This window comes from Bufo bufo, chromosome 2, assembly GCF_905171765.1.
Source record: "Bufo bufo chromosome 2, aBufBuf1.1, whole genome shotgun sequence".
Lineage (NCBI taxonomy): Eukaryota > Metazoa > Chordata > Amphibia > Anura > Bufonidae > Bufo > Bufo bufo.
In genome coordinates, this window is record NC_053390.1 from 703,189,065 (window position 1) to 703,202,754 (window position 13,690).

Here is a 13,690-nt window from a genome sequence, read left to right on the forward strand (position 1 = left end):
TCAGAAGGAAGGTAAAATGAGACGTACAACTGATCCTGTCTGTGAAGCAGCTGTAAGGTCTGTATGGTCCCATCAGAATTAGCTTGTGATATGGAGTGGGTACAAAACACAGAAGACTTGCAAATATTCAGTTCACGTGTTTTGGATCCACTCCTGTTTTTTTTGGCATTAGCAATACCGATGGATTACTGACCAAATGCTGACCGAGTGAAGGCAGATGCTCCACAGACAGGATCCACTCTGTCGGGGGGCTAAACTTGTATAAGCGTTTAATAGAATAGGTTCTGTAGATATCTATGTGGAATCAGCTGACGATGGTGTAAAAGGAGTGCGCTTCTTCTTGGCGCTAACATCGACCTGTAAGGCTGAGTTCATTCTTGAGTTATTTGGTCAGTTTTGGCCCCGTGACTGCCCAAATAAGTGAAGTGTGCAGTGATTCTAAGTGCGACGCCTGTCATCTGCATGTCATACGGACTCACAGTATTATTTAATTACCAAAGCAGACTCCCTATGCGTGTTTCTGCAAGGCACAGTGTTCTACACCACTATAAAGTCTGTGTGCAGACAGGAAATAGCTGTTTTTATACGTAATTCGCTGCAAATTTATTCGAAACAAACCAAATTTTTCCCAACAAATTTGGCGAATCGACGAATCAAATTTTTGAAAAATTCCCTCATCTCTAATCCCGACTAGAAGGAATAGAAATTGAAAGAGGCAGGTTCAGGACAGGTGGGGGTCAGAGAGCTTGTTCCTGGGCTATGCCTACTAAGCGTGGAGTCAGAGGAACCTACCGACTCCAGGCTCGGGGTGTCTGATGTCACTTATGATGATGTTGAAGACCGAGTCCACCATTCAAGGACAACTGGCTTGCTGGTCAAAACACAACCGCTGCATGACACTGACAGCTCTGGCCTGTCGCTGCGACTGCTAATACCACCCCCCCTTCTTCTGCTGCTACTTCTGCCAGATCCAGAAACATTTTGGCCACTGCCTATTCCCTTAGAAGGGCATGGCACCTGTACTGTACTGTAACTGTAAGGATAAAATAGCAGTGGTGTCAGGGAGCAATTTCACCCCCAAAACAAGGATGAATGGATGTACTTATATACTGTATAAGAAAACGTCGGCACCCTTAAATCTGTAGTATCAGGCTGCAATTTCACCCCAATTACACAATTAGGGATTAATGGATATTTATGTATAAAGGAACGTAAACACCCTAAAATTTTTTGTATCAGGCTGCAATTTCACCATAATTACACAATTAGCAATTAATTAATATACCTATCTATAAGAGAATGTGAGCACCCTAAAATCTGTAGTATCAGGCCATAATTTCACCCCAGAATCAAGTGTGAACCGAGAGCAAGGCAGGTGGTTTGACTCCGCAACCAGAAAAGAGTGCGTACGCAGAAGTCAAGATTAATAAAATTGCATTTACTATAAATTAATAAAAGCAGGTTAACAATGCAGTTACAAAGGTAAAGACAAGCAACATATTCAAAACAGTATAAACAATACAAGTTAAACACTGCAACAATTTTCACCTTTGCTGTGTCCGTATTTGCAGTGCGGACACTAAGAAAGAATAGTCCCAGAAACTATCCCTAACTGACCCTAACTTTCAAGCGGGTGCGCACCCCCCTTATCCCAGTGGTCCAAGTGGACCGCTTACAGTTTGTGGAAGCGCACTGTGGGGCCCGATGTCGTCCTTTTCTTTAATCAGCGCAGGATCCGCAACAAAGATGTCCTCCTCAGCAGGCCGGAAAACCAGTTGAATATAATCCAGGATTATTACAGTTACTGTCCGGTACCTCGACAGCCCTGTGAGTCTCTTTACTGTTTGGGGCAATCTACTCAGCCTAATGTCGGCTCCACAGGTTAGTTGCTGCACACAGTCCTTTTAACTTGGCTTCACTAAATGCACAGTTTCTTTGTACTCCATCCGTCTCTAGACCGAAGTTCACACAGCTTGGCTGTACAGGAATGTCCTTTAGTATCTCCACACACATCTTACACAACACAGAACTTGTTTTCTATCTTGCCAATATGGCAGCAGCTGTAGTTCCAGTCCCTCTTCCTCCTTCTTACTACTCACACTGAGACAGGGTGACATCATAAGGGGCGTGTCACTTCAACACTTAGCTGCTGCCTTAAAGGACCAGTATCACATTAATACACTTTCTCTATGGTGACCTCCAATGCAAATTGGTCCTATACTGCCATCTACTGACCAAACAAATACTGCAGGCATTTTACATTAAATTTTAACACAGTTTACCAGGATAATGAAACTTAGAGACATTACATGACTGTTTCTTACATATTCCCCCCCACTTTAAGATTGGCAGTCCCTGCCAATGACTGAATATCCAGAGGGCTGTACTCTTATACGTAGAGTGGTAATGTACCGTTGTATGGCAGGCCAAATAAACTGATCCTGCGCATACCGAACAGCCAGCATTTGGTCTAGTGGTGCGTCTGAGAACCACTGGTATACTCTGGGGTGCTGTAGCCATAGGCTGAGAAGGACCAGCAGACTCCGCACCAGAGGGTGCACAGGCTGGGGGCACAGTAGTCACAGGTGGAACATCCTCAGGAGTAGGGATTGGCCAACAATCATCCTCATCATCGTAAGCCCATTCCACACCACCAGTCTCTGACTGTGGGAGCTTGTTGACATTATCAGTTCCATCACAATTTGCTTCTTCAGATTGACACAGGCGCAACATATTTCTGTGAAGTACTCGGACACAATCAGTTCCTTCCTTCTGGACTTCGTACACTGGCCCATTTGCATACTTGCGGGCAACTACATGATACGGCACAGCCTCCCACCTGCTTTCCAATTTTTCTTGAGGCTTCTTGACACATACCAGCACCAGGTCACCTGGCTGCAATGGTGTCCTTTGCACCGGGGTCTTATCAGGATGAGAATTTTCTTGCAGACGCTGCCGCACCAATCGATGAACTGTCTCAAGTCTCTGCCAGTGTGCCCGCACCCAGGAGGCTGGATCTCTTGGAGGGAACCCATCCACATCATTTAGCTGTAACTCTCCGACACTTCGCCCAGACCGTCCAAAGAGGAGAGTATAAGGAGAATACCCTGTTGTAGAATGGACTCGATTGTTAAAGGCCCACACCTGTCACTACCAGAGCTTTGGGACGTTCTCACAGCTCTGTTTCTCCACCCCTGTGATGATGTCACTACTAGAGCTGGGAGGAGTTCTCACTACTCTGTTTACTTTTGGTTTCTTTCACCACAGCTGTTCTTCATGTGTTTGATTTCCCTCTCTTTATATCACCCCTCCTCCTATGATAGGATGTGGATTATAGTTCTCACTTCAGTTGTAGCTCTTGCTTTAGTTTCTTCACTTGTAGCTATCAGTTCACTGGACCTGTGTTCTGCTGCAGCTAGCACTCCGGATATTGCCAGCCTGTCCTTGGATCCGTCTTCTCTGCGGCTGCAACACCTTCAGCTAAGTCTGCAGACATTGTTGTATTCCTGTTTGTTTTCTGACTGGATCTGAGGTGGCCACGGTTCCCTCCATATACTGAGTAGGGCACTGGTGGCCGTGCCCCTTCCACTATTGTAGGGGTTACAGTGGTCATTAGTCTTAGGCACGTGGGCATGCCTCGTTCCGCCATTTGGATCCGGGCATGTGCTTTAGCAGAATAGGGAAAGCGTTGAGGGTCGGACAGGGGTCACCCTTTATCCTCCCTAGTTCTGGGTCCAGTCAGTTGCTCTGTACTGTGTATTACTATTGTTGCTCACATACAGCTGTGACATTATAATCCACCAAAACCGTCCTTTTTTGACATGGATCCGCTTTCTGACCTGGTTGACCGCATGCAGGGTCTTTCTTTGGAAGTAGCGGATCTCCGTCAATCTATGACCCAGCTTCAAGCATTGGGCCCTGCTCCGGCTCATGGAGTCTGTTGCGAGCCAAAGGTCTCACTTCCGGAGACGTTCTCCGGGGGCAGTGAGAATTTTGTTCGTTTCAGAGAGGCATGCAAACTCCATTTTTGCTTGTGTTCTCACTCTTCTGGTAATCAGGAGCAGAGGGTGAGGATTGTCATTTCCCTGCTCAGGGGTAATGCTCAGACTTGGGCTTTTTCGCTGCCATCAGGGGATCCCTCCCTTCGATCCGTGGAGGGATTTTTTGTGGCCCTGGGGCAGATTTATGATGACCCAGATCGTGTTGCTCTGGCCGAATCTAACCTACGTGTTTTATGCCAGAACAAACGGTCTGCGGAGCTTTATTGTTCTGAATTTCGGAGATGGGCAGCTGATTCGGGTTAGAATGATGCTGCACTCCGGAGTCAGTTCTGTCATGGTCTCTCGGAGAGATTAAAAGATGCGTTTGCTTTCCATGAGAGACCAACGTCCTTAGAGTCTGCCATGTCATTGGCGGTACGCCTTGACAGGCGTCTAAGAGAAAGGAACGAGACCTCTCTGTCCAACCATTGTCAGTCTAGGGGCAGTGGTGCGGACTCATTCAGTGTGCAGGGGCCTCATCCTGTCTCGCTCCCCTCTGAGGAGGAGCCCATGCAGCTAGCTCGACTTGCCCCTGATAAAAGAGGATTTAGTCCTCAGAGTATGGTCTGTTTTTGTTGTGGGGGCATAGGTCATTTGGCAAATGTTTGTCCGTCTAGGAGATTCTTGAACCGTACTAAGAGCGATAATAAGAGAAAAATCTCAAAAGGTAAATCATCAGGTTCTGCTTCATCTGCTACTTTGGGCAAAGTTGATGTAGGATTTGATGCTTTTCCTCTGACCTGCAGTTCCCGTTTTCTCCTGTCTGCCAGGGTGGCGCTAGAGAGCAAAGTCATTTCTTGTGAGATTTTTGTCGATAGTGGAGCGGCCGTCAATCTTATTGACACTCAATTTGTAGCCATGCATGGTTTTCAGGTTTGCACATTAGATAAAGATATACCTGTTTTTGCTATTGACTCTGCTCCACTCTCACAGAGATCTCTGAAGGGCATTGTTCACAATATCCGGCTAGCTGTAGGTGACACTCATGTGGAGGATATATCTTGTTTTGTCCTTAACGGATTGCCGTCTCCTCTAGTTTTGGGGTTACCCTGGCTCACTAGACATAACCCCACTATTGATTGGCAAGGAAAGCAAATAAATGAGTGGAGTGATTTTTGTAGAGAGAATTGTCTCACAGCGACTTTTGCAGAGGTGTCTACTAAAACGGTGCCATCATTTCTCTCTGATTTCTCGGACGTGTTTTCCGAGAGCGGTGTTCAGGAGCTACCTCCTCACCGGGACTTTGACTGTCCCATTAACCTCATTCCCGGCGCCAAGCTGCCAAAAGCACGCCTCTACAATCTCTCACAACCGGAAAGATTCGCTATGCGAACTTACATCTCCGAGAGTCTCGAAAAGGGGCATATTCGTCCCTCAAAGTCACCTGTGGCCGCTGGTTTTTTTTTTGTTAAAAAGAAAGATGGCTCTCTGAGACCTTGCCTAGATTTTAGGGAGCTGAACCGTATCACGATTCGCGATCCCTATCCCCTTCCTCTGATCCCAGACCTCTTCAATCAAATTGTTGGGGCCAAGGTGTTTTCCAAATTGGATTTGAGAGGCGCGTACAACCTGGTCAGGGTCAGAGAGGGGGATGAATGGAAAACGGCCTTTAATACCCCTGACGGGCATTTCGAGAATCTCGTTATGCCTTTCGGCCTGATGAATGCTCCGGCCGTCTTTCAGCATTTTGTTAATAGTATTTTCTATCATTTAATGGGGAAATTTGTATTGGTGTATCTTGATGATATTTTGATTTTTTCCCCTGATGTTCAGACCCATCAGGATTATCTTTTTCAGGTTCTGCAGATTCTGCGGGAAAATAAATTGTACGCCAAACTGGAGAAATGTCTTTTTATGGTATCGGAGATTCAATTTCTGGGTTTTCTCCTCTCTGCTTCTGGTTTTCGCATGGATCCCGAGAAGGTCCGTGCTGTACTTGAGTGGGAGCTTCCTGAGAATCAGAAGGCATTGATGCGCTTTCTGGGTTTTGCGAACTATTACAGAAAGTTCATTTTGAATTATTCCTCTGTTGTCAAACCCCTCACTGACATGACAAAAAAGGGGGCGGATTTTTCCTCTTGGTCGGAGGAGGCGCTTACAGCCTTTTCTAAGATTAAAGAGAATTTTGCGTCTGCTCCCGTCTTGGTGCATCACGATGTTTCCTTACCTTTTATTGTTGAGGTGGATGCTTCCGAGGTGGGTGTGGGTGCGGTTTTGTCCCAGGGCCCTTCCCCTGCCAAGTGGCGACCCTGTGCCTTTTTCTCTAAAAAACTCTCCCCGGCAGAGAGAAACTATGATGTGGGAGATAGGGAGTTGTTGGCCATCAAGTTGGCTTTCGAGGAATGGCGCCATTGGTTGGAGGGGGCCAGGCACCCTATCACCGTTTTTACCGACCATAAGAATCTGGCATACTTGAAGTCGGCCAGGCGTATGAATCCGAGACAGGCCAGATGGTCTCTGTTCTTCTCCAGATTCAATTTTGTTGTTACATTCCGACCTGGGATAAAAAATGTGAAGGCTGATGCTCTCTCTCGCTGTTTTCCGGGAGGAGGAAACTCAGAGGACCCGGGTCCCATTTTGGCGGAGGGGGTAGTTGTTTCTGCTCTATATTCCGATTTGGAGGCCGAGGTCCAGGCTGCCCAGACTGAGACACCTGCCCGTTGTCCTTCTGGGAAGTTGTTCGTGCCTCCTGAGCTACGTCACAAACTCTTTAAGGAGCATCATGATACGGTTCTTGCTGGTCACCCCGGGAGTAGAGCCACGGTAGATCTCATTGCTCGGAGATTTTGGTGGCCGGCTCTTCGTAAGTCGGTGGAGGGTTTTGTGGCTGCTTGTGAGACGTGCACTCGAGCTAAGGTCCCTCGTTCACGGCCTTCAGGTTCCCTTCTCCCGTTACCCATTCCTTCCCGTCCTTGGACACACCTGTCCATGGACTTTATCACGGATCTTCCTCGTTCCTCGGGGAAGTCGGTGATACTGGTGGTGGTGGACCGTTTTAGCAAGATGGCTCATTTCGTACCTTTCCCTGGTTTTACCCAATGCCAAAACGTTGGCGCAAGCTTTTGTCGACCATATTGTTAAATTGCACGGCATTCCCTCTGATATTGTTTCCGATAGAGGCACGCAGTTTGTGTCCAGGTTCTGGAAGGCTTTCTGTTCTCGCCTGGGGGTTCGGCTGTCCTTCTCTTCTGCTTTTCATCCGCAGTCGAATGGTCAGACTGAGCGCCTCAATCAGAATCTGGAGACATATTTGCGCTGTTTTGTGGCAGAGAACCAGGAGGATTGGTGTTCATTTCTCCCTCTTGCTGAGTTTGCTCTGAACAACCGTCGTCAGGAATCTTCTGATAAGTCACCATTCTTTGGTGCATATGGGTTCCATCCGCAGTTTGGGACTTTCTCGGGAGGGGCTCTTTCTGGTTTACCTGAGGAGGAGAGATTTTCCTCGTCTTTGTCTACCATTTGGCAAAAGATTCAGAGTAATCTTAAAAAAATGAGTGAGAAGTATAAGCGTGTGGCTGATAAGAGACGTGTGCCTGGTCCGGACCTGAATGTGGGTGATATGGTGTGGTTGTCTACTAGAAACATTAAGTTGAAGGTTCCCTCCTGGAAATTGGGTCCCAAGTTTATTGGGCCTCATAAAATCTTGTCAGTCATCAATCCTGTTGCCTTCCGTCTTGATCTTCCACGGGTTTGGAAGATACATAATGTATTTCACAGATCTCTCTTAAAACCATATGTCCAGCCCACGGTACCCTCCTCTTTGCCTCCTCCTCCGATTTTGGTTGATGGCAATCTGGAGTTTGAGGTTTCCAGAATTGTGGACTCTCGCATTGTCCGCGGTTCTCTTCAGTACCTCGTTCATTGGAAGGGTTATGGTCCTGAGGAGAGGATGTGGGTTCCGGTGTCGGACATTAAAGCCACTCGCCTCATCAGGGCATTTCATAGGGCTCATCCTGAGAAGGTGGGTCCTGGGTGTCCGGAGTCCACCCGTAGAGGGGGGGTACTGTCACTACCAAAGCTTTGGGACGTTCTCACAGCTCTGTTTCTCCACCTCTGTGATGATGTCACTACTAGAGCTGGGAGGAGTTCTCACTACTCTGTTTACTTTTGGTTTCTTTCACCACAGCTGTTCTTCATGTGTTTGATTTCCCTCTCTTTATATCACCCCTCCTCCTATGATAGGATGTGGATTATAGTTCTCACTTCAGTTGTAGCTCTTGCTTTAGTTTCTTCACTTGTAGCTATCAGTTCACTGGACCTGTGTTCTGCTGCAGCTAGCACTCCGGATATTGCCAGCCTGTCCTTGGATCCGTCTTCTCTGCGGCTGCAACACCTTCAGCTAAGTCTGCAGACATTGTTGTATTCCTGTTTGTTTTCTGACTGGATCTGAGGTGGCCACGGTTCCCTCCATATACTGAGTAGGGCACTGGTGGCCGTGCCCCTTCCACTATTGTAGGGGTTACAGTGGTCATTAGTCTTAGGCATGTGGGCATGCCTCGTTCCGCCATTTGGATCCGGGCATGTGCTTTAGCAGAATAGGGAAAGCGTTGAGGGTCGGACAGGGGTCACCCTTTATCCTCCCTAGTTCTGGGTCCAGTCAGTTGCTCTGTACTGTGTATTACTATTGTTGCTCACATACAGCCGTGACAACACCATCTCAGACAAGAACTGAGGCCACTGTAACTTTTTGTCCTCCTCCAAAGTCCGCACCATCTGTAGCAGAGTTCTATTGAATCGTTCGCAGGCTCCGTTTCCTTGGGGATGGTATAGAGTCGTGTGTGACTTCTTTATCCCGTAGATACGCTGAACTTCTTTCATTACATGTCCCTCAAATCAAGCCCCTTGGTCAGAGTGGATGCATTGTGGACACCCGTACACTCGGATGAAATCTTGGCATAGGGCTCGAGCTGCCGACTCAGCGGTCTGGTCCTTGGCGGCGGTCACCACCGCAAATTTGGTGAAGTGGTCCACCATTACGAGGCAGTACTGGTGCCCACTGTTGGATGGGCCCACCGTTAGGTAGTCTATCATGACGATCTCCAAAGGTTCCTGGGTCACTATGGTCTGCAGGGGAGCTCTTTGTTCTATCGTCTTATGGATCTCACAAGTTCGACATCTATGACATACTTCTTCGACCATTTGACGGAGGCCTGGGCAGTAAATCAGTCGCTGTAACACACCAAGTTGATCAGTTAGGATCTCAACTGCGGAAGCAATGGACATCCACTATTATCCCACCGCCCTTGTTTTTGGCTGTGGGATTCGCGGTTACTCAGTATGTACCCCAGGCGTCTCTCTCAGTCTTGGGCGGAGAGTTTGGGGTAACAAAATCATTTACCGCTATCCATTTAATTAGTTACTGCTGGAGAGGAAGGTTCCCCAGTATTACAGGAGTCAAGAGTTAGTAAGCTTGTGCACAGTTCAGAGTTAGTATATAGTATGCCCTCAGTTTAGTATATAGTATGCCATAGGTTCAGGGTTAGTATATAGCATGTCCTCAGTTTAGTATGTAGTATGCAGTAGGTTCAGAGTTAGTATAGCATGTCCTCAGTTTTAGTATATAATATGCAGTAGGTTCAGAGTGAGTATAACATGTCCTCAGTTTAGTATATAATATGCAGCAGGTTCAGAGTTAGTATAGCATGTCCTCAGTTTAGTATATAATATGCAGCAGGTTCAGAGTTAGTATAGCATGTCCTCAGTTTAGTATATAATATGCAGCAGGTTCAGAGTTAGTATAGCATGTCCTCAGTTTAGTATATAATATGCAGTAGGTTCAGAGTTTGTTTGGGAATATCGCCTCATACCAGCAGGAACCACCCCACTCTGAGTTCCAGGACCTTAATCAGAGCAGGTAACAGGCATATACTTGTGGTTAGTTGGTCCTGGCTAGGAAGCCAGCAGTGGGGAAGCCAGCGGCAAGAAGGTAGGCAGTCCTTCACAATGTTGTTAGGGATCCAGGTCTGGATATGTGGACAGAGTCCTCAGATGCAATGGAGCTAGCAGGGTGCGCACTCCATTAGTGGAACACCCTGCTTAGCACCTGTCTTCTATTTAAGGCCCGGAGGTAAGTGGGCGGAGTCACAGGGAGCCGCTGCGATCCAGGCTGTACTGTTACAGTACCCCCCCCCTTAAGGGACCCCTCCGGGGTACCCCACTAGGAGAGGGTCGGTTGGGAAATCTTCTATGGAACAATCTTTGGAGTCTGGGAGCATGAACGTTTTGCACATCTTCCCAAGAGTCATCCTGGGGACCATACCCCTTCCATCTAACGAGATACTGGATCTTCCCCCGTCTTCTTCTGGAATCAATGAGCTGCTCAACTTCAAATTCTTCTTCTCCTTGGACCTCTATCGGCGGCAAGGGTCGAGGATCATTTGATGGGAACGGCCTAGGTCTAAACGGCTTCAGTAGTGACACGTGGAATGTGGGATGTACCTGTAATCGAGGAGGAAGGGTGAGTCTCACCGTGTTGGGGTTAATAATCCTATCTATCGGAAAAGGACTCAGGAATTGTCTTCCCAATTTCTTGGAAGGTACCCCCAACCGAAGGTTTCTTGTTGATAACCAAACCGAGTCTCCGACCTGGTAGGGAGGATTTTCTCTCCTACGACGGTCGTAGTAAAACTTCTGTCTTTCCTTTGCCCGTTGAATGTTGTCTTTTAGCGTCTTAAGGGTAGTTTGCAAAGTGGTCAGATAATCGTCTGTGGCTGGAACGTTTGTGGGAAGGCTGGTTTGAGGAAGAGACCTAGGGTGAAATCCGTAATTAGCAAAGAATGGAGTATGTAATGTGGAGGAATTTGTAGAATTATTATAGGCGAATTCAGCGAGAGGAAGTAGGCCCTCCCAGTCATCCTGGAGAAATGAGCAGTGACATCTGAGAAACTGTTCCAGACACTGATTCACCCTTTCAGTCTGCCCATTAGTTTGGGGGTGATAGGCGGTAGACATTCTGTGGTCGATTTGAAGTCTGGAACAAAGTGCTCTCCAGAATTTGGATACGAATTGCGAACCCCTGTCTGATATGACCTGGCTAGGAATTCCATGTAACTTAATAATATTAGACAGGAATACCACGGCCGTTTCCTTGGAGGAGGGTAACTTCTTGAGGGGCAAGAAGTGTGCCATCTTAGTCAGCAAATCCACTACCACCATGATGGTATTGTTTCCTCTGGAAAGGGGAAGTTTAACTATGAAATCCATCGAGACCCATTCCCAGGGTCTGTTGGCGATGGGAAGACTCATTAGGAGACCATAAGGTCGGTTCCTGTCAGTTTTACATGAGGCACAGGTCTCGCACGTGGAAACGTATTCCTCAATTTGTTTGGTCATCTTTGGCCACCAGAAGTTCCTGCGTATCAGGGTTGTGGTTTTAGCAATGCCAGGATGTCCCGCGAGGGGTAAATCATGGCAAAGTTTGATCACCTGATTGGTGAGGGAGGGTGGTATATACAGTTGGTTGTCCTTGTAAAGGAGACCCTGTTGGTTCTGCGAAAGACCAGGGGGGTATTAGCATGGTCATTAATTAGAGCATCCTTGAGCTGGGTTTCCAACGTTATGGTGGCAAGGACGAGTTTCTTCGGTGGAATGATCCATGTGGGGGCCGTGTCTGAGGTGCAAATTTCAGCCAGTCGTGACAAGGCGTCGGCCTTCCCATTTTTTGAGCCTGGTCGGTATGTAATTTGGAAGTTAAACCTGTCGGGAAAAAAACTCCACCGTACTTGGCGGCCTGATAGTGTTTTATTGGTTTTCAGGTATTGTAGATTATGGTGATCCGTATAAATTGTGATGGGGTGTATTGATCCTTCAAGTAAATGCCTCCAATTTTCCAGGGAGCATTTTATGGCGAGGAGTTCCTTTTCGCCTATGGGGTAGTTGAATTCGGCGGTATTTAGCGTCCGGGAGTAGAACCCGATAGGATGTAACGGAGTTGAAAAAGAGCTTCGCTGGGACAGAACGGCTCCTATGGCTGCCTGGGATGCGTCTACTTCCAGACGTAGTGATGGTTCGGATTTGGGAGAGTCAGTATCGGTGCCGTAGTGAACCTGTTCTTTAATAACTCAAACGCTGATTGGGCGTCCTTGGACCAAACGAACTTCGTGTTGACACTAGTTAAGCGGGTTAGTGGTTTAGTGGTAGCGGAGAAATCTTTAATAAATTTCCTATAGAAGTTTGGGAACCCCAGGAACCGTTGAAGAGCTTTCCTGGAATCCGGGATCGGCCAATTTTGGATGCAAGTGATTTTTGAGTGATCCATCTGGATACCCTTGGGTGAAATTATGTATCCGAGGAAAGGAAGAGAAGTAGTCTCGAACACACATTTTTCCTGTTTGACGTATAAGCGATGAACACTTAACCGTGCAAGAACCCAACGGACATGTTTCCTGTGATCGTGTAAGTTATCGGAATACACTAGTATATCATCAAGATAGATGATTACACATACGTCCAGTAGATCCCTAAAGATGTCGTTAATAAAATTTTGGAATGTGGCAGGGGCGTTGCACAACCCGAAGGGCATCACTGTATACTCGAAGAGTCTATACCGAGTGCGGAAGGCTGTCTTCCATTCATCACCTTTTCTGATCCTAATTAAGTTGTATGCGCCTCTCAAATCCAGCTTGGTGTAGATTGTTGCTGTTTGTAATCTTTCTATGAGTTCGGATATTAGCGGCAAGGGGTACCGATTTTTGATTGTTACTTTGTTCAAGGCTCTGTAATCTATGATGGGCCTTAGGCTTGAGTCTTTGTTTCTCACGAAGAACATCCATGCTGCTGCCGGGGAGGTTGAAGGCTGAATGAAACCTTTTCGTAAATTCTCTTCTAGGTACTGTTTGAGGTCAACAAGTTCTGGTTGTGCCAATGGATAAATTCTACCCGTGGGTATCTCACTACCCGGCAGAAAGTCTATGGGGCAATCGTAAGATCTATGGGGCGGAAGAGATTCCGCCTTCTTTGCGCTGAATACCTCAGCAAAGTCTGCGTATTGGCTGGGAACCTGGTTCACTCCCACGTGCATGAGAGATTTGAGAGCAAAGCAGGTCTCCATACAATAAGGTGACGTAAACTGAACTCTCCCCTGTTTCCATAGGAGGGTTGGCTGGTGTATTTGCAACCATGGCAACCCAAGAATCACGGGAAACAATGGAGAGTGTATGATATCAAGGGATAAGAATTCTGTGTGGTTATTTTCACATGTCACCATGAGGGGTTGAGTCTGACTGTGGATAGGACTAGAAGTGGTACCGTCAATGAAACTCATGGATATCGGAACGTTTTTTCTCATGTGGGGAATTTTATTTTGCTCAACCAGATGCATGTCGATAAAATTCCCCGAAGCTCCCGTGTCCACCATGGCTTCAACGATAATCCGGTTTTGGTCCCACAGTAAGGTGAGAGACGTGTATATGTAACCACCAGTACTATTTTTTGTACTGCCTAAGGTACAAAACGTGCCGCTCTTGCCTTCGCACTTCTTACGTATCGCGGGGCATCCGTCAACGGTATGGTCAGCAGACGCACAGTATAAACAGAGGTTGAGGTTACGTCTCCTGGCTTTCTCTCTCTCGGTCAGAGGTCCTCGGATCGCCCCAATCTCCATCATCTCTACAGCAGGACCCTGGCTGGACGGTCTTGGGTTGGGTGTGAAG